The following is a 17540-nucleotide window of genomic DNA, read 5'->3' on the forward strand; positions in this document are numbered from 1 at the left end:
GCACCGAACTCCCGGGGTCTCTTTTTTGCTGTGACGCTGGGATTGTTGCTTATAGCAGAGAATAAGCACCCTGCTGTGCTTGCTCTGAGGACCCCTTGAAAAAACAGGGAAGTTCTCTTGGGAACACGTCCCAAGGGAAAGGCCTTTTAAGATATGAAATTTAGCCATTATGATTTCTCATTGGTCAGACTTGTTTTAATTTCAGAGTTCTTAGTGGCTACTTGGTCTGTGCATGCTGTTTCCTGGAGAATTTCTTGCCAGGGCGCTTGCAGTTTTGGGACAGAGTGACAGCTGGCACAGTGCCCTTCTTGAATCAGAAGGTTGACGCCGCACTGGCCTTTGTGATGATATGTCAGCCCTCTTCACTGGCCAGAAGCTGCAGGCTTGCAACTGTCTCTGGCCTGACTCACCAGGGATTCCTCCAGGGACTCAGTTCCTTTTTTGGTCCCTAGAGCAGGTGGGCCTTAGGGGAGAAGCAGAGGGGAAAGTGAATGGAAAATAAAGGGGAAAGGGAAAGAGAGAAGGGAAGCGGTGTGAGGGGCATCTTTCTTTGTCACTTTAGGACCTTTTGGTGACCAGGCTGTAGGCTGCTCAGGTCTCCATGACAAAGGCCACACTACATCCCCAGCAACCTGCAGTGTTTGTGGAAGCGCTTGGCTTTCCAGGCTCCATTCTCCCTTTGAGCTGTACTTCTCTACCTCCAGAGGCTGTCCTTTGACTCCGTTTTGATTCCACTGTATTGAGCCACTCTCATTTTCCCCTTTTTTAACCTAGGCATTTGGTTGCCAAGCTCCAGTTTCAAAGAACCAAATGAAGCTACCATGAAAAGGAGAGTGAGGAAAACAGGAGGGAGTAGGAAGGATTGGGATCCTCTGTGCAAGAGACTGGTTCCCCTCACCACCCTGGGGCTTGGATGAAGCACACCAGCGAACTCTGAGCAGGGCTTCACCGTGTCACATCCAGCCCTGTGCTCCTGGAGCTGGATGAACTCCCCGGAAAACCGGAAGAAGTCTCAACACTGTTCCTTTTTCAGAAGTTTTGTTTTGTATATTTGCATTTCTCAGTACAGAAGATTCACCCTAAAGGCAACTGGGGTTTGTGCCCATTGGATTGGAAGTGGTGCCGAGGGTGAGCAGGTCTGGGGGAGGGAAGGAGAGGAGAGCGGGTTGCCAGTGATGGTCATTCAGCTGGTGCCAAAGGCAGAATTCCAGCCTTCACATTGACCTTGAAGAAGGGGAAAGAAGGAGTCAGAGTGCAGATCAAGTTGGGAGTTTCTGATTGAGGAGAACCTGCTTCTCTGTAAGCATGGGTAGCTTTAGCAGGAGCAGGAAAGAAAGGAAAGTGGAGCGTCTCAAATAGAAGATGCTGGACAAAACCTGGCACATGGCCCCACTGGGGAAGTAGTGACTCCTCATATACCTTCCTTCTAAGGTTTAGGAACCTAATTTCAGAATCACCTCGCATAGAAGCTGTATTCATTCTGTTCTACTGAATTCTATGACTTCACGTTAGCCCTGTTCCTCTCCCCTCAGCCCCTTCCCTCGAGATAACTTCATTTCACTCTGGTCATGGTAACATCATTCCTATTGCTTCTACCAGCTGTCAAGGCGGTAGTATTTTCATCACCTGAGCAGTTCAGAGCTCCAGTTGCGGGCTGCTGCCGTTAATGGAGCGTGCTTCCAGATTCTTAATGGCAAACGGTACCCATGACTTAGGAGTCAGTGTTCCTTACCTCCATATGTCTGTCAGCTAGTAAGAGGGAATGTGGAGGAAGGTGAGAAAGGGAACTGTTGTGCTCTTCCTAGAGAAAGCTCCCTCATGGCTCAGCTTTAATGGGATGTTTGAGGTTAGTGAGAGGGAAGAGAGCATTACAGCTCATCTTCTTACGTTGGTCTGAAACGGGAGGTGGCAAAGGCTTCTTTATTTTCCTGAGTTCTTTCTAGCAACTCAGACATTTTCCTGAGTTAGATCTTGTTTTGCCCTCCTTTCATTGGGAAGTCTGTCAGATGCTGATTGGAGAGTTGCCTCTTTTCCAGATGGAAGTAGAGGAAGAGGGAGAAAAAATGGCAGTGCTTTTCCGAACTGGGCCATTGTCAAATCACATACCAGTATGAGTTTGCTTTTCTGTAGAGTTACTCTGGGGAGAGGTTTGTTATTAAGATGTGAAAATTGAGCTGTTTGATCCTTATTACTCTTTTGCAGTAAGTGTTCCAGTAGACTGCCTCTTTTGGTTCCCCTGTGTTTATACCTGCCTCATCTAGTGAGATAAATAATGTCAGGTTTGTGGTTTCCTGATGGTTTAGGGTGAGGCCCCAGTGTTTTGGTAATTTACAGGACTGCCTCACCTGGAAACATTGACCTTCTGCCTTACGTCCTGCGTGGAATGACCATTCCTCCTCTTAGCTGAATAGGGTGGAAACTTGCATTGTTACCTGGCTGTCAAGAGGTAACGCACAAAATGAGCTTTGTAGCATAAACACAGCCCACCTCTGCTTTGCTGTGTGGCACCTCTTCTCTCTTTGGCTGTAGTGGTAGTGTTACCAACCAGTTAAGATAGTGATCCCAGGAATTGGCTTAACCAGTGGGTCTTAACCTCTTGAATGTGCAGATTAACTTGCCATCTTGCAGAAAGTGCCACCCACCAAAAGCCTACTGACTGGAATCTACTGAGATCCTCAAGTGGCTGTTTTGCAGCTACCTGAAATCTTTTTTTTTTAAATTACATTTTAGTGTGTATTTGCCTGGCTCTAGGCTAGCTACTGTGGAAAACACAAGATGTGGAAGACGTATTATCTGGCCTAAGGGAGCTTTTAGGTGATGGCCACATTTGGAGAATGACTCAGCGCAGCAAAGGAGAATCAAGGGCTGGCTCTAAAGAAATTCAGAGTGGGTAAGAGCATGCTAGGCCAGATGGTCTAGGAAAGCTCTGGGGCTGTGAGACTTCGCTTTTTAGGTGAGGGGAGGACACTGAGAAGTGCAGGAACAAGAGCACAGAAGCAGGCATCTGCACAGCATGTACTGAGCCGTGCACAGCCCCGAGGTAGAGCAGTGGCATCAAAGAGTCCTTTTCCTGTGCTGTGGGCTAGACCAAGACTTCCTGGTCACCAGGTAGACGTGAATGCTGAGGGGTTCTGAATGCAAGGTGGAGCCCAGAGCCAGAAGTCAGCCAGGGGCCCCTGCCCCTGCCCCCGCCCCCGCCCCGCCCCACCCCCGCCCCGCCCCGCCCCCGCCCCCGCCCCCGCCCCGCCTCCGCCCGGGGCTTCACTGCTCTCAGCATAGCCCCAGGGAGGGAGGCAGAGCCCTGGGCTCCTTGTGGTACCAGCGGTTTCCACTGGAGAATCTGTACTCTCAGGTACAAAACCAAACCAGCTGAAGAGGCGTGACCCACCCTCAACCGCCATCCTTTCTCCTGCTGGGAAGGGTGGTGTTGACTGTGTCTATGATCTGTCTGTGCGTGAGTCACAGCCCAGGCGCTACCCTACTTCTTCCTCAGTAGAGTGGCTACAGAACAGAAGTGTGCCAGTGGAGACAGGCTCCATCCAGAGGTGAGGAGGAAGGGCACCAGCCCGGTCAGAGTCAACAGGGAGAGGGAGCAGGAGCAGCTGGCTGTCGTCAGCACCTCCCCTCCACCCGCTGGCCGTACCGCCGGCCCTCTACCAGTTCTGTGTAGTGCTAATTGAAAAGCAGTCTGCAGAAGGACCTCGTTCCTGTTTGGTTGCTGTATTCTCAAGTCACAGACTGGAAAAGGCTCTCACTTCTAGGGACCCGTCATTGGTTGTGGCTAGGTGATGTCAGTACCTCGGATCTGCCCGTTTAACCTGCGCTTGTTTATGACTGATCTACTGTAACCTTCCTCAGGACAAGTGTGGACCACTGTGATCTAGTGACAGTTACTGCTACAACTTGCTATTACTTGAATTTCGTGCGCTGTGGTCACACAGGAGTGAGGAGGTACGGGGTCTTTGGTGTGGGACTGGATAAATAGGTGACAGCTAGGTCTTAGGGACAGTTGGCAATGACCTTGGCCTGGTTGCCTGTGCCTAGATACAGTGAGTGTGACACCCTGGAAAGCCAGCCCTGGCTGGTAGCTCCCAGCCTCGTGAGGGCAGAGGTGTGGTGGGGAGCCTGTCACCAGTTTCTTCTGCTTTCATGCTTGTCCATGGGGCTGATTCCACAAGCCCCTTATTAAGGTTGGGAGTGACGTGGGGATGGCCACAGAGCCCCTACGCTTCCAGCAAGAACTGGTGAGAGGCAGGGTGGTTTGGTGTTCCCAGATCCAAGGGAAGAGACTATAGCAAAGCTGGGTGCCAGCCTTGAAGCCCTCACCCTGCGACCCAGAGAACATGGCCTGCTTGAAACCCTTGACCCTGCTAGGGAAATGGCGATTGGAGGAACTTGCCCCCTAGGTTGATTCCCAGCTGCCCTCCCACCTCTCCCTAGGGGTTGAGCCCTGAAGTTAGAGGCCTCAGCACTGGGATGTACAGCTCTGTGGCTGCTGGAAGGAGGTCTGAAAGTCTCTGTGTGTGTGTGTGTGTGTGTGTGTGTTTCTTTATTTGCAGAAGTCTTGCCACTAATGGGGGTGTGGAGAGCATCTCCGCTGAGGGGAGACCTGCTTTTGTTGTCCACTTCTAAGAGAATGACATGCCCCTGTCCCTAAGGGAGGAGCTTTTGAGTTAGACATTTTCCCTATGGGAATCCTCTTGGTTTGGTTCATGGGAAAGGGGGAAGTGGAGAAGTGATTTTTAGCTCTAATTGTCGACACAGCTGTTCTTAGCGGAATTTGTGCTATTGCATACATGGAGCCATCTTTCTTTTCACTGCAGCAGTGTTTATCAGTAGTTCAAAATGATTTATTTGCTCCTGGGGAGTAAAATCTTTTTTATTAAAAAAGAAAAAGAAAAAAAAAAAGCGTGTCCCCCTCCCCCCACGATAGCTATAGGATTATTGGGCCACACAGCTCAAGAAGGCAAAGTCAAATCTGCCAGTCCCCGCGACCTATCCTGTTTTGACATTGAAGTCTTCATGCTCAGCACAAAATGGCAGGAGGCCTTGAGAAGATAAGAGTGAAGCCTTGGGAGGTGTGAGGTAAGAGTTGGAGCATAGAGACAGAGGCACTGGGGACTCAGATGCTGCAGTTAGAAAAATAGAGTAAGGAACTGTATTTAAATTACCAATTCTCTATAATCTGCCAGGGAAAGACCTTTACATGCAGATTCCATACTGTCTTTGTCTTTTTCATGCTTCTTGACCTTCCTGGTAGGTGCCCCTGAATTCCTGTTTCCCATCTCTGCCCCTTCTCCCATTCCTTCCCGCTCTGATCCCCCTCCCAGGAAGCCAGTCCTGCATGCTGAGTCTGTGACATGCCTCCACGCCCATTTCATCTTCTTAAGAGGGTACCTGGAATTGCTTCCTCCCCCCTTCTACCCCCTCTTTCAAAATGCTGAGGAGGGCCAGGCAAACAGCAGCCAGTCAGGGCAGTGAATGTCTGCTCGCAGCTGGACTGCGATCCTAGTTGCTCCTGGAGATGGAGTGTGATTGAACTTAGGACACTTCTGGTCAGAACCCAGGAGATCACAAACCATACAGCCCCGCAACAAGCTGCATCCTAAGCCCCCTGCTCAGCTCCGGTGGAGCGGGAAGGCTGGTCTGACTACTACATCCCTGGTGCTCCCTTGAGCAGGGACCTGCCCCTCACTGTTAGGCCCAGAACCTTTTCCAAGGGACAAGCATAATCCAGGCACCGCTCTGTGGGCAGGCCTGTTGGAATGCCCAAACTGGTGCTGCCCGTGGCACAGCCACTGCTGTACATTTTTTGGTTGTTTCTAAGGAACTCAATGAAGAGGGGTGTCAATCTGGGCTCGGGGTGGTTGCCAGTTCTTCACCAGAAGGGGAGCCACATCCCCCTGCAACCACTTCCGTCCTCTTCTGCCACCCCACCCTCCTCCAAGCCAAAGCGCAGCCTGGCTTTTGTCTTCCCATTTAGTTTTTCTCCTTTCCTCAACCTTTTGTGCTTAATTTATTAAAATATTTGCTGTATAATTTATTTTCATAAACTATAAAAAATTACTAAATGGTTAAAATAGACTTGCAGGCCAATCTTAAATGGGGTGGGAGGGTCTGAGGGTGGGGTGGGGAAAGGGAAAGATGTTTTGATATAAACAAAACAAATGCACTTTGGATGTGTTTTGGTATTTTTCTGGGGATAGATGGGGGGTGTTGGGATGTCCCTGTAGGTTAGTTCCAGAATGGGGTGTCTGTATATACTGTATTAATAGGCATGTTTGACTCTTGTAAAGGGACATTAGTAGCTGCTGCAGGTCCTGTTTGGAAAACCCATGTACAATTCCCGGTTTTTTGTAAAGTGTCAGTGCGGGAGACATTTGACTCTTGTGTTTGTATCTCCTTTTTATGATTGCTGTACTGACCCATGTCTTTTTGCGGAAGGGGTGAAAAGAGATTTGAAATAAAAATGTTTAGAAATTGTTTCATGTTATTTGGGTGGTTGTTTCTCAGTCCCTCTCTCATCTCATGACTCCTCACACCATAATGATCCACTTAGGGTCAGATGGCCCACCCTGGCACTCGAGGAATCCCTGTGATGTCAGCTAAACGGATCACATCCAGAAGTGGTCTTGTCAGAATTAGAGAGACTGGAAAATTCTTGAGGCTGATGGCCATTGCTCATAGCTGCTTTCTCCTTCCCTAGAAAGTACAGGAGAATTCCAGAGAGCTTTCTGGGCCTTTCTGCTCTATTTTGGGAGAGTTTATATTGCATACCATACTGGTCATTCCTAGTTTATATCTAAACTGGCAGTCAAGGTTTTTCATGAGTTTAACCTGTGTCCCTCCTGTCTTTCTAGCCTACTCCCTCTTGAGTGGTCCTCTTTGGAGAGGAAAGGACTAGAAATGTTTATGATTGTGGCTACTTGGAGCCACTCAAATCTTCCCTCTTAACTTTCTCACCCAGTCTGTCTCCAGGTCCCCCACTTAGAAGGTTGGTGCACTAACCTTGGCACATTTTGGAGAGTTTTCTGCAGTTTCTCTGCATCCTCAGCATGGAAAGCACACTCAAGTGAGCTGAAACCCTGGTTCTCAGCCATGGCATTGTCTTAGGGTTGATTAGGAAGGAGTTTCAGGATCCCCGCTGGCCCCACTCAGCTCACTCCCAAGTCACAGGTCCATGTTAAGCATTTTCCTTTGTGATGTTCCTCTTGCTTCATAGTTTGGAGCATTTTTTCTTCCAAAAGGGAAGAGAATTTTCATCAGGAGTTCATGCCTTCACAGAATGCCTATTAATATCGCTAAGACATTGTTTAATCCTAATATGGACCTAATATGGAATCAGTAATTCCAGTGCTCTAATGTCCCCCATTTGGATAGTTTGTCGATCATAAAGATCTCTGCCAACACCAACAGTCAAGAGTGTTAGTGGGCATTTCTTGAAAGTGATGACATAGGTTTTCATCATTTCAAATCAACACTGTTCGTATTAGTGACGATGTGTGAGGTTTGTTGGGAAAGAGGTACTAGTCCTCTCTGGCTTGAGTGATAAAGCCATAGAGGAAAAGGCATTCTTTTGCAAAGAGGGAGCCCCAAATAAAATAGTCCCTTCCTTCCCTCCTCACCCCCAAAACCTGAAACCACCTCCTTCAATTCCTGTTTCCTGTCTGCTTTCAGCTTCTGCTTTCATTTCATCTCACCGCAGTTGTGTTTTACCATGCCTATTCCTAACCTACTTGAATTCAGTTATAAGCACACGACAGAAACTGCAGAAGATTCCTCCTCCATCACATCTGTGTCCCCTGGTTGAGGGTGAGATGGGAAAAGTGAATTTTCTGTTTTGGTTCCTCTCCAGTCTCTTAGAGTGTATCTTGTGCCATACGGATTCTGAAGACCAACCGTTTTCTTCTGGTGCTCAGCCAAAGGCACGAGAGTTGACTGCAGCTCTGAAGAAGTACTAAAAACCGAGTTATCATTAATCTCTAATGGAGCCCCTTCCCCAGAGGTTCTCAGGAGGAATTTTGACTGCAGTTTTACTCTGTCCACAATGCCCACTGAAGCTACGACCTGTCATGCATCCCTCCTCTGTTGCCATGCCCTAGTTCAGGCCCTTCCCCTTTTTCACCTGGACGATTTCAGCAGCTTCTCAGCTGCTCTTCCTGCTTCCTGTTTCCCCTCTCCAGTCCTTCCAGAATAAAGATGTGCTTAAGTCACTTCCCTAAATCACTGACAACTTTTAAACTAGATACGAAAACCTTAACTCCTCAACCTAATGTTCAAGGCCATTTCTGCTGCTCCCGCCACACTGGATGCACTTGGTCACAATGCATGACTTGAAGTTCCCAGATCATGGCATCTCTTCTCCTGACACTCCATCTTCCCTCATGCTGTCTTGTCTACCTGGAGGGCCATTACTTCTTACCCTCTTCACCCGAAGCACTGCTATCCTTCAAGGATTTCCCTCTAGTCACCTCTGGAATTTTCACCAGCCACTCTCAGCCAAACAAATGCTCCTTTCTGTGTTAAAATATTTGTTCATGTGTCTGCAGTTACTTGACTATTATCTGTTCTGTGAAGGACAGAACCTGTGTTCTATTCAGCTGTCTCCCTGCCTCCGGGCTGGCACAGTGCCAAGGTGGTGGTGCTTGAGGAAAGGTGAGGTCAGCCCCCCTCCCAGGAGTGCAGCCTCGTTTTCCTAGTCAGCCAGCCTTGAACCTGTATTTTCATCGTTTGCACAGGACAATTTGGTTATATGGAGTCATGGGGGTTAGGGGTTTAGACCCTCATTGTCAGGCTTCTTGAGAATTTTAAGGAAGGGATTGGACTTTTGGTGGGTGGAGTAAGAGCATGGATTAAGTGATGTAGCTGTAATGTAAGATATTTCAAGGGGGATGTGGACCGCTTCCTCATGTCAGCAGTGTCAGAGAGAATGACAAAGGTGCTGCCCTTTAGGTGGAAGATGCTGCCCATGTAGGGTCAGCAGGCTTTGTCCAGTGACCAGAGGTTGCACTGAACCACCCACTGGCCCCTACTGGATAAGAAAGCCTGCAGTTAAACAGCTCAACTCAGACACCTCATTTTTTTAGTTTTATTCCATTTAAAAAAACTTTGACTGCAATGGGTCTCTGTGGCAGTACATGGACTCAGTAGTTATGTTGCACGGGTTTAGTGGCCCAACAGCACATGGGATCCTAGTTCCCCTTAGTCAGCCATGTCTGACCCTTTGCGACCCCATGGACTGCAACACACCAAGCTTCCCTGTCCATCACCAACTCCTGGAGCTTGCTCAAACTCATGTCCATGGAGTCGGTGATGCCATCCAACCATCTCATCCTCTGTCATCCCCTTCTCCTCCTGCTTTTGATCTTTCCCAGTATCAGGGTCTTTTTCAATGAGCCAATTGTTCACATCAGGTGGCCGAAGCATTGGAGCTTCAACTTTAGCATCAGTCCTTCCAATGAATATTCAGGACTGATTTCATTTAGGATGGACTGGTTAGATCTCCTTGCTGTCCAAGGGACCCTCAAGAATCTTGTGCAACACCACAGTTCAAAATCATCAATTCTTCAGCACTCAGCTTTCTTATGGTCCAGCTCTCACACCCATACATGACTACTGGAAAAACCATAGCCTTGACTATACAGATCTTTGTCGGTTGAGTAATGTCTCTGCTTTTTAATATGCTGTCTCGGTTGGTCATAGCTTTTCTTCCCAGAAGTAAGCATCTTATAATTTCATGGCTGCAGTCACCATCTGCAGTGATTTTGGAGCCCGAGAAAATAAAGTCTGTCACTGTTTCCATTGTTTCCCAATCTGTCTGCCATGAAGTGATGCCAAGATCTTTGGTTTTTGAATGTTGAGTTTTAAGCCAACTTCTTCACTCTCCTCTTTCACTTTCATTAAGAGGCTCTTTAGTTCCTCTTCACTTTCTGCCATAAGGGTGGTGTCATCTGCATATCTGAGGTTATGGATATTTCTCCCTGCAATCTTGATTCCAGCTCGTGCTTCATCCATTCTGGCGTTTCTCATGATGTACTCTGCACATAAGTTAAATAAGCAGGGTGACAGTATACAGCATTGACACACTCCTTTCCCAATTTGGAACCAGTCTGTTGTTTCATGTCCAGTTCTAACTATTGCTTCTTGACCTGCATACAGATTTATCAGAAGGCAGGTAAGGTGGTGGTCTGGTATTCCCATCTCTTTAAGAATTTTCCAGTTTGTTGTGATCCACACAGTCAAAGGCTTTAGTGTTGTCAATGAAGCAGATGTTTTTCTGGAACTCTCTTGCTGTTTTCGATGATCCAGTGGATGTTGGCAATTTGATCTCTGGTTCCCTCTGCCTTTTCTAAATCCAGCTCGAACTTCTGAAGTTCTGGGTTCATGTACTGTTGAAGCCTAGCTTGAAGAATTTTGAGCATTACTTTGCTAGTGTGTGAGATGAGTGCAATTGTGTAGTAGTTTGAACATTCTTTGACATTGCCTTTTTTTGGGACTGGAATGAAAACACCTTTTGCAGTCCTGTGGCCACTACTGAGTTTTCCAAATTTGCTGGCATGTTGTGTGCAGCATTTTAACAGCATCATCTTTTAGGATTTGAAATAGCTCAACTGAAATCCCATCACCCCGACTAGCTTTGTTTGTAGTGATGCTTCCTAAAGCCTACTTGACTTCACATTCCAGGATATCTGGCTCTAGGTGAGTGCTCACACCATCGTGGTTATCTGGGTCATTAAAATCTCTTCTGTATACTTCTGTGTATTCTTGCCACCTCTTCTTAATATCTTCTGCTTCTGTTAGGTCCTTACCATTTCTGTCCTTTATTGTGCACATCTTTGCATGAAATGTTCCCTGGGTATCTCTAATTTTCTTGAAGAGATCTCTAGTCTTTCCCATTCTATTGTTTTCTTCTATTTCTTTGCATTGATCACTTAGGAAGACTTTCTTATCTCTCCTTGCTATTCTTTGGAATTCTGTATTCAGATGGGTATATCTTGCCTGGAGAATCCCTTGGACAGAGGAGCCTGGTGGGCTACATACAGCCCATGGGGTCACAAGAGTCAGACACGACTGAGCGACTGATACACACACATCTTTCCTTTTCTTCTTTGCCTTTCACTTTTTTTCTTTTCTCAGCTATTTGTAAGTCTTCCTCAGACAATCATTTTGTCCTTTTGCATTTCTTTTTCTTGGGGATGGTTTTGATCACTGCCTGCTGTACAGTGTCACAAACCTCCATCCATAGTTCTTCAGGCACTCTATCACATCTAATCCCTTGAATCTATTTGTGATTTCCACTGTATAATCATAAGGGATTTGATTTAGGTCATACTTGAATGGTCTAGTGATTTTCCCTACTGTCTTCAATCTGTGTCTGTATTTTGCAATAAGGAGTTCATGATGTGAGCCACAAGCAGCTCCTGGTCTTGTTTTTGCTGACTGTATAGAGCTTCTCCATCTTCGGCTTCAAAGAATATAATCAGTCTGATCTTGGTGTTGACCATCTGGTGATATCCATGTAGAGAGTTGTCTCATGTTGTTGGAAGAGGGTGTTTGCTATGACCAGTGCATTCTCTTGTCAAAACCCTGTTAGCCTTTGCCTTGCTTCATTTCGTACTCCAAGGCCAAACTTACCTGTTACTCCAGGTATCTCTTGACTTCCTACTTTTGCATCCCAGTCCCCTGTGATGGAAAGGACATCTTTTTTTGGTGTTAGTTCTACAAGGTCTTGTAGGTCTTCATAGAACCATTCAGCTTCAGCTTCTTCGACATTAGTGGTTGGGGCATAGACTTGTGTTACTGTGATATTGAATGGTTTGCCTTGGAAATGAACAGAGATCATTCTGTCGTTTTTGAGATTGCACCCAGTACTTCATTTCAGACTCTTTTGTTCACTATGAGGGCTACTCTGTTTCTTCTAAGGCATTCTTGTCCACAGTAGTAGATGTAATGGTCATCTGAATTAAATTCGCCTTTCTGGTCCATTTTAGTTCTCTGATTCCAAAATGTCAATGTTCACTCTTGACATCTCCTGTTTGACCACTTCCAATTTACCTTGATTCATGGACCTAACATTTCAGAATCCTGCCCAATATTGTTCTTGACAGCATTGGACTTTACTTCTATCACCAGTCACGTCCACAACCGGGCTTTGTTTTCACTTTGGCTCAGCCTCTTCATTCTTTCTGGAGCTATTTCTGCACTCTTCTGTGGTAGCAAATTGGGCACCTACCAACCTGGCAAGTTCATCTGTCAGCGTCATAACTTTTTGGCTTTTCATATAAAAGTTCCCCTATAAGGGATCAAACCTGTGTCCTCTGCATTGGGAGGTGGATTCTTAACCACTGGACCACCAGGGAATTCCTCTGGTGCCCTTCACACAGGCTTCTCATCTCATCCCTGGCTTTCTCCCTCCCCCCTTCCGAGAAATATGGCTTTGTTTCTGGGCCTTTATTCTGTCAATCATGAGGGGTGATGGGATGAGCAGGAAAATAGGGGAGGCTTGTTAGATTTATCTTTAAAAAAGTAAGTATGAGAAGGTTCACAGCTGAGCCTGAGGGAGTTTGGAAGATGTGGAATGGAGCAGGGGCATCAGGCAGCAGCTATCTTGTTTGAGAGACTGGCAGAGTTAAAGAAGATTTCAAGAAGTTTCACTGTGGATTGGGTGTCATCTCCTGGTGCCCCTTCCCTGTAACTGCCACCTTTTCCAATGTCCTAATGTGACGAAAACAGCAGTAGAGATGGATATCCTTATCTTCTGGATATCAGGCTATTTTTTAAATGGGACACCATACGTAGAAGTGATGGGAGGACAGCTTTAGACAAATGAAACACATCGAAAGAGTGTTTTGTGTTTTGTTCATGGTCAACTTGTCCTCCACCCCACAACCTGGTGGTGTGCCAGCATGCTGAGAGATGCCCCGTGAATGCGTGAAAACCCTGGAGCAGGCCAAAGGCAGCCAGGCTGGAAGTGGAAGCAGCAGTGGGGAAAGGCCTTCTGGGCTGGGATTACCTTTGGGCCTGAATGGGGTGCAGTCACACTGCCATGTGAATGCAAGGGGAGAGTCCAGAGTGCCCTGTGGAGCCTGGAGCAGAGCCAGGGGCTGAGGGTGCTGTGGTTCTCAGCCAGGGAGGGGTTTTTGTAAGCCTGAATCACTTGTGTAAAGTTTTCAGACCTCACACTCACCCCAAGACTAAGGCACCTTCCTAGAATCTCGAGAGGTGGGGGAGGGGAGCAGGGGTGGTAAGGACACAGCTCAGATGCATCTGAGGGGTCCTTCCCCTCCTCCCCATGCCTACACCCGCTAGATAACACTCCCGAGTCAGGACCCTGGGTTTGAGAGCCATCTATTTATGCTTTCTCTATCTCCTCTTGAAAAGAGAGAGAGGTTTTTTTTTTTTTTTTTTTTTTTTTACTTACCTCATGTGTGAGTAGATGAGATAATGCATGTGAAATGCCTGGGACCCCTTCAGCACTCAAACAATCACGGGCACTAATTATTATCATTGCTATTAGTAGCATTTCCCCTTCCCAAAGGCAAAAAGGAAGAATGAAAAGACTTCAGGGGCCCCATCATGGGAGGCAGGAGGCGCAGTGAGGGATGGGCTGGAGGGAGGAGAGGGGAGAGGAGGTTGTGGGTGGGTAGGACTCTGGGGATCGTGGTGGGAGCAGGTGGTGGGAGCAGGTGGAGCTGGCTGAGTTGTTGGGCTTTTCCTGCCACCTAGTGGCTGCTCTGGGCTAGGCCACCCAGCTGTCCCCTCAGGTCCCGGCGATGGTGGGGGGAGGTTGGGCTAAGATATCCTGAACACAGTTTCAGCAATCCTCTTCTGCTGCCCCCATTTAATATGCACTGTCCCCTTGGGGACCCTGGCCAGTGACCCATCCTCCCCATGGCCCTGGAGGATGGGACAAGCCCCTTTTCTCCAGGTGGAAGAGGGGGAAACTTTGTTCTCTTGGCTCCCAACACAGTGGGGAGCTGAGGCAGACACCCAGCGAGGTTGGGGAGGCACCCTACCACCCCACCCCCACCCCCACTGGCTTGATGGTTGCTGATGGTACAACTGCCCCAGGGGGATGCCAAGCCCCAGGGTCTTCTGGCACTGGGGACCCAGACCTGGATCACTGTCTGCCTTGGGTTTTTCTTTAATTCTATAAACATGTACTACTTTGTGCAGGGCCTGGGTGAGATTCTCCTGGGTGAGATTCTTCCCATCCCACATTCTCTGGAGGATTCTGCCCTTTGTCTCTAGGCAGGAAGGGGACCCTGAGACTTGCAGCCCCAGGCCTGCTGGTGAAGGGCCCAGTGGGGGCTTCCAAGTCAGCTTGGTGTCTGGGGCTCTTGTCATCTCCCGCCCCTTGTGGGCTGATGTCCTTGTTGCATCATGTCTGCCTCCTGCATTGAAGGCAGCTGTGACTCTTTGGGGTGGAGTCTGACCCTGGGTGTGGGGCTTCAGGAGGCAGCCAGGAGCCACAGGAAGGAGTCACATGTTGGGCAGGGAACCAGAGTCCAGCATCCATAGGGCCCTTGCATCTGCCCTGCTGCTCCTGCTCTCCCCCCGACCCCCCCACTTTTCCCTCTCAGGGCCTTGTAGCCTCAGCTGCACCAGGCCACGATTGCATCATTCTTGGCTTTGTTTGCAGAGCAGCAGGTGGAGGAGTGAGGCCCCCAGCCCCCCGCCCCCCTTCCCTCTCATCGCCTGCTCTCTCCTGGGTACTCCTCCTCCTTCCTCTCTTCTCAGGCCACTGGCACCCGGGGATGGTCTGCCTTACCTGGTGACTCTCAGTTCCCTTTCCACTCCTTCTGCTCCCCAGGGAGCCCTGGAGGCTGCTGAGGCAAAGAGAAGGAGGCTAGGGGGCAGGGATCAGCACTAGGCTGGAAACCGCAGCTGAAGGCAGGTGCCACCTTCAAAAGGAGCGCCTGGTTGTAGACAGCATTTGGCCTCCCAGAACTTGGGAACAAGGTCAAAAATTGTCACTGGCTGAACTAAGGCTAATAATAATTGACATGAGATAAATTCATTCAGCTCTTTGTAGACGGTACTTAACTTTTATTGATCATTTATGGGGCCTTCAGGGGACCGGGCATTTTATACTCCAATCTCATGTAATCTTTCATCGACCCCATGATGTGGAAACTAGAGCTCAGAGAGGCGAGATTACCTGCTCGAGATCACAGGGCTGCTGAAGAGCAGCCCCGGGACTGGAATCTCGGTCTGCTTCTCCCGAGCCTGACTTCTCAATAAGATGGAAAGGAGGGCGCTGACCAGACTTGGACACTTTTTTTTACCCCCTAAAAGGAGGTTTTGGCCCAAGACACTCTTCAAGAGATAAGACTGTTCTCTTCTTAATCTTATGAAGCAGATAAAATAAGACAACCTGAGCTAGGCCCCGATCCCCATCCACCGCCCTGCCCTGAGGTACTGCTGTTGTTGAAGGTTCTGAACCATGTCCAGTGTAGAATCAGGAATCAGAGTAGGAGCTTGTCAGAGATCCAGCCTGCCAGACAAGAGGGAGGCCTGCACATGTGGACCTCGCAGGCTGGGGCAGAGACAGCTGAGCAGTATCATCCCTTCCCTTCTGTGCACTGGGATTCTCTGTTTGTGAAGCTTCCTGTAGTGCTCAGGGTGCATTGATAAAATAGCTTTGGTGTCTAGCAATCTAGACACCATGACTTTGGCCAGTAGAAGTCCACTCTTTAGCATCTTAGGGGACAGACAGTTCTCAACCTTGCAAAGCCCAAGCCCAGAACTTAGGCCTGGCCAAGCAACAGCTGTTTCAGAGGCCAGCATGGGCAGTTGCTGCCGATGGGCCATCTCCTCCACCTTGCAGTTTTTACTTCCAGTGGCTACTTCAGCCCTGAAAGAGAACCAGAGGGCTCTGGGAAGAATGGAGCCTGCCTTCCACAGCCTAGAGCCCAGCTCCACCACAGCCTGGGAGAGGCCAGATCAGGATCCGGGCAGTATGCTTCTCTATCTCCCATCTCTTTATCCCAAGACAGACTCCATTTGAAGGGACAAAGGGCCTCATTGACCCCATAGCCTTGTGACCTCACCAAGTCTGTCCCTCCCTTCCCCTGGCAGCCGGCAGGGCACTCACTCTGGTAGCAGACAGGGCCACGAGGCCACTGAGAGGGCATGGCTGGGAAGCCAAGAGAGTCTGCTGCCAGCTGGGTGGGACAGACTGGGAGTGTGTGGGTAGTGCCCCCCAGATCCCCAAAAGGAGGGGTGGCCGGGGATGAAGTTCTGCCGGGACTCCTGGCTGCAGTCCCAGGAGCAAAGCAGCAAATGCTCTGCAGGGCCAAAGCATGGGAGGGCAGGGGGAGTCCAACCCCAGCCCCAAACTGGGCTGCCCGGGGGGCTCAGGGCCTCCACAGCCTGCATTCCTGAATTCCTCCCCCTAGCATGCCCCCTACACCCGGCCTATAAAGCCCCCTTTGTCTGGGCCCACTGAGGATCTTAACTCTCCCCATCTCAGCTTCCAGCCCTCTGCTCCCTCACCCCCTGGTGCTAACAAAGAGGCCAGGGTGCAGTGGGAAGCCTGCAATCCCCTTCATGCCTCCCAGCACTGGCCCAGGGGTGTTGGGCCACCAGCCCCTGGACACCAATGCCCCAGCCCCACTGCCCACCTCAGGGCAGATTAATTCCCACCCCTGTCCACCCGGGACTCCACACTCCTGTCCTGGGCAGCATGCCTGCCTCTCACATGCCTGCGCATGTGATAACCCCTTGGTGTGGCCCTGCCCTCACAGGGGCAGGACAGAGGGGCAGCAGGCAGTCATGAGCCACCCCTGATGGGGTAGGAGGGTCTCAGTGTGGGAGGCAGTCTTTTTGCCACCTCCTTGGCTTTCACCAGAGTTGGTGGCTCCACTGTCCACAATGCAGGTTCCCAACTGGCATCTGGAGCTTCAGATGACCCTTCTTTGGCAGTAGACAAACAGTTCAGCTCCTCCTTCTGCTTGGCACATGCCTGGGGCAGGGAACACGGTAGGCGACAGGAATTTCCATTCCTGTTCCCCACACCCACCCAAGGGCCTCAGAACACGTGTGAAGAGAGGCAATAGGGAGTGACCTCTCCCCATCAGCTCCTGACCTCCTGGGGTCACAGGGCTCAGACCTCTGCTCATCAGGGTGGGGTCTCCCTGTGGTCCAGGCTCTATCTCTCTGGCCGGCTCTTGGGCAATCACAGTGGTCTGAGCCAGGGGTCAGCTCTGTCATCAAGCTGCTTGTGACCTTGGGCCAGCCCCTCTGAGGCTTCTGTAAAATAAGGGGTGGGGCCCTTCCAACTCTGATAACCTCAGAAATGAGGAGAGGGGCTTCCTTTGGAGGCGATCTTCTCTGGACTAACAGTGCCCCCAGGACAGGAAGAACAGGAGAAGCTGGCAGGGATGCGCCCCTGGATGTGTGAGGAGTGTGTGTGTGGTGTGTGTGTGTGTGGTGTGTAAGGTGTGTGTGTGTGTGCGCGCGCGCGGCGCCTCTCCCCGCGGGTGGGGTGTGGAGGGAGGGGACGGGCGGGGCGGGGCCTGTGGGCGGGGCCTGAGTGG

The 17540-nt window shown here is 49.6% G+C and overlaps 1 protein-coding gene across 3 annotated transcripts in view; it reads left to right on the forward strand.

Moving 5' to 3' along the window:
* The window catches only part of SOCS7 (suppressor of cytokine signaling 7), a 31411-nt gene extending 28919 nt beyond the window's left edge, over window positions 1-2492 (forward strand). For all 3 annotated transcript variants that reach the window (XM_018064968.1, XM_018064969.1, XM_018064970.1), the window contains one exon: window positions 775-2492. The gene's annotated coding sequence lies outside the window, so the exon portion shown is untranslated. The remainder of the gene's footprint in view (window positions 1-774) is intronic.

Source organism: Capra hircus, chromosome 19 (genome assembly GCF_001704415.2).
Source record: "Capra hircus breed San Clemente chromosome 19, ASM170441v1, whole genome shotgun sequence".
NCBI classification, from domain to species: Eukaryota; Metazoa; Chordata; class Mammalia; order Artiodactyla; family Bovidae; genus Capra; species Capra hircus.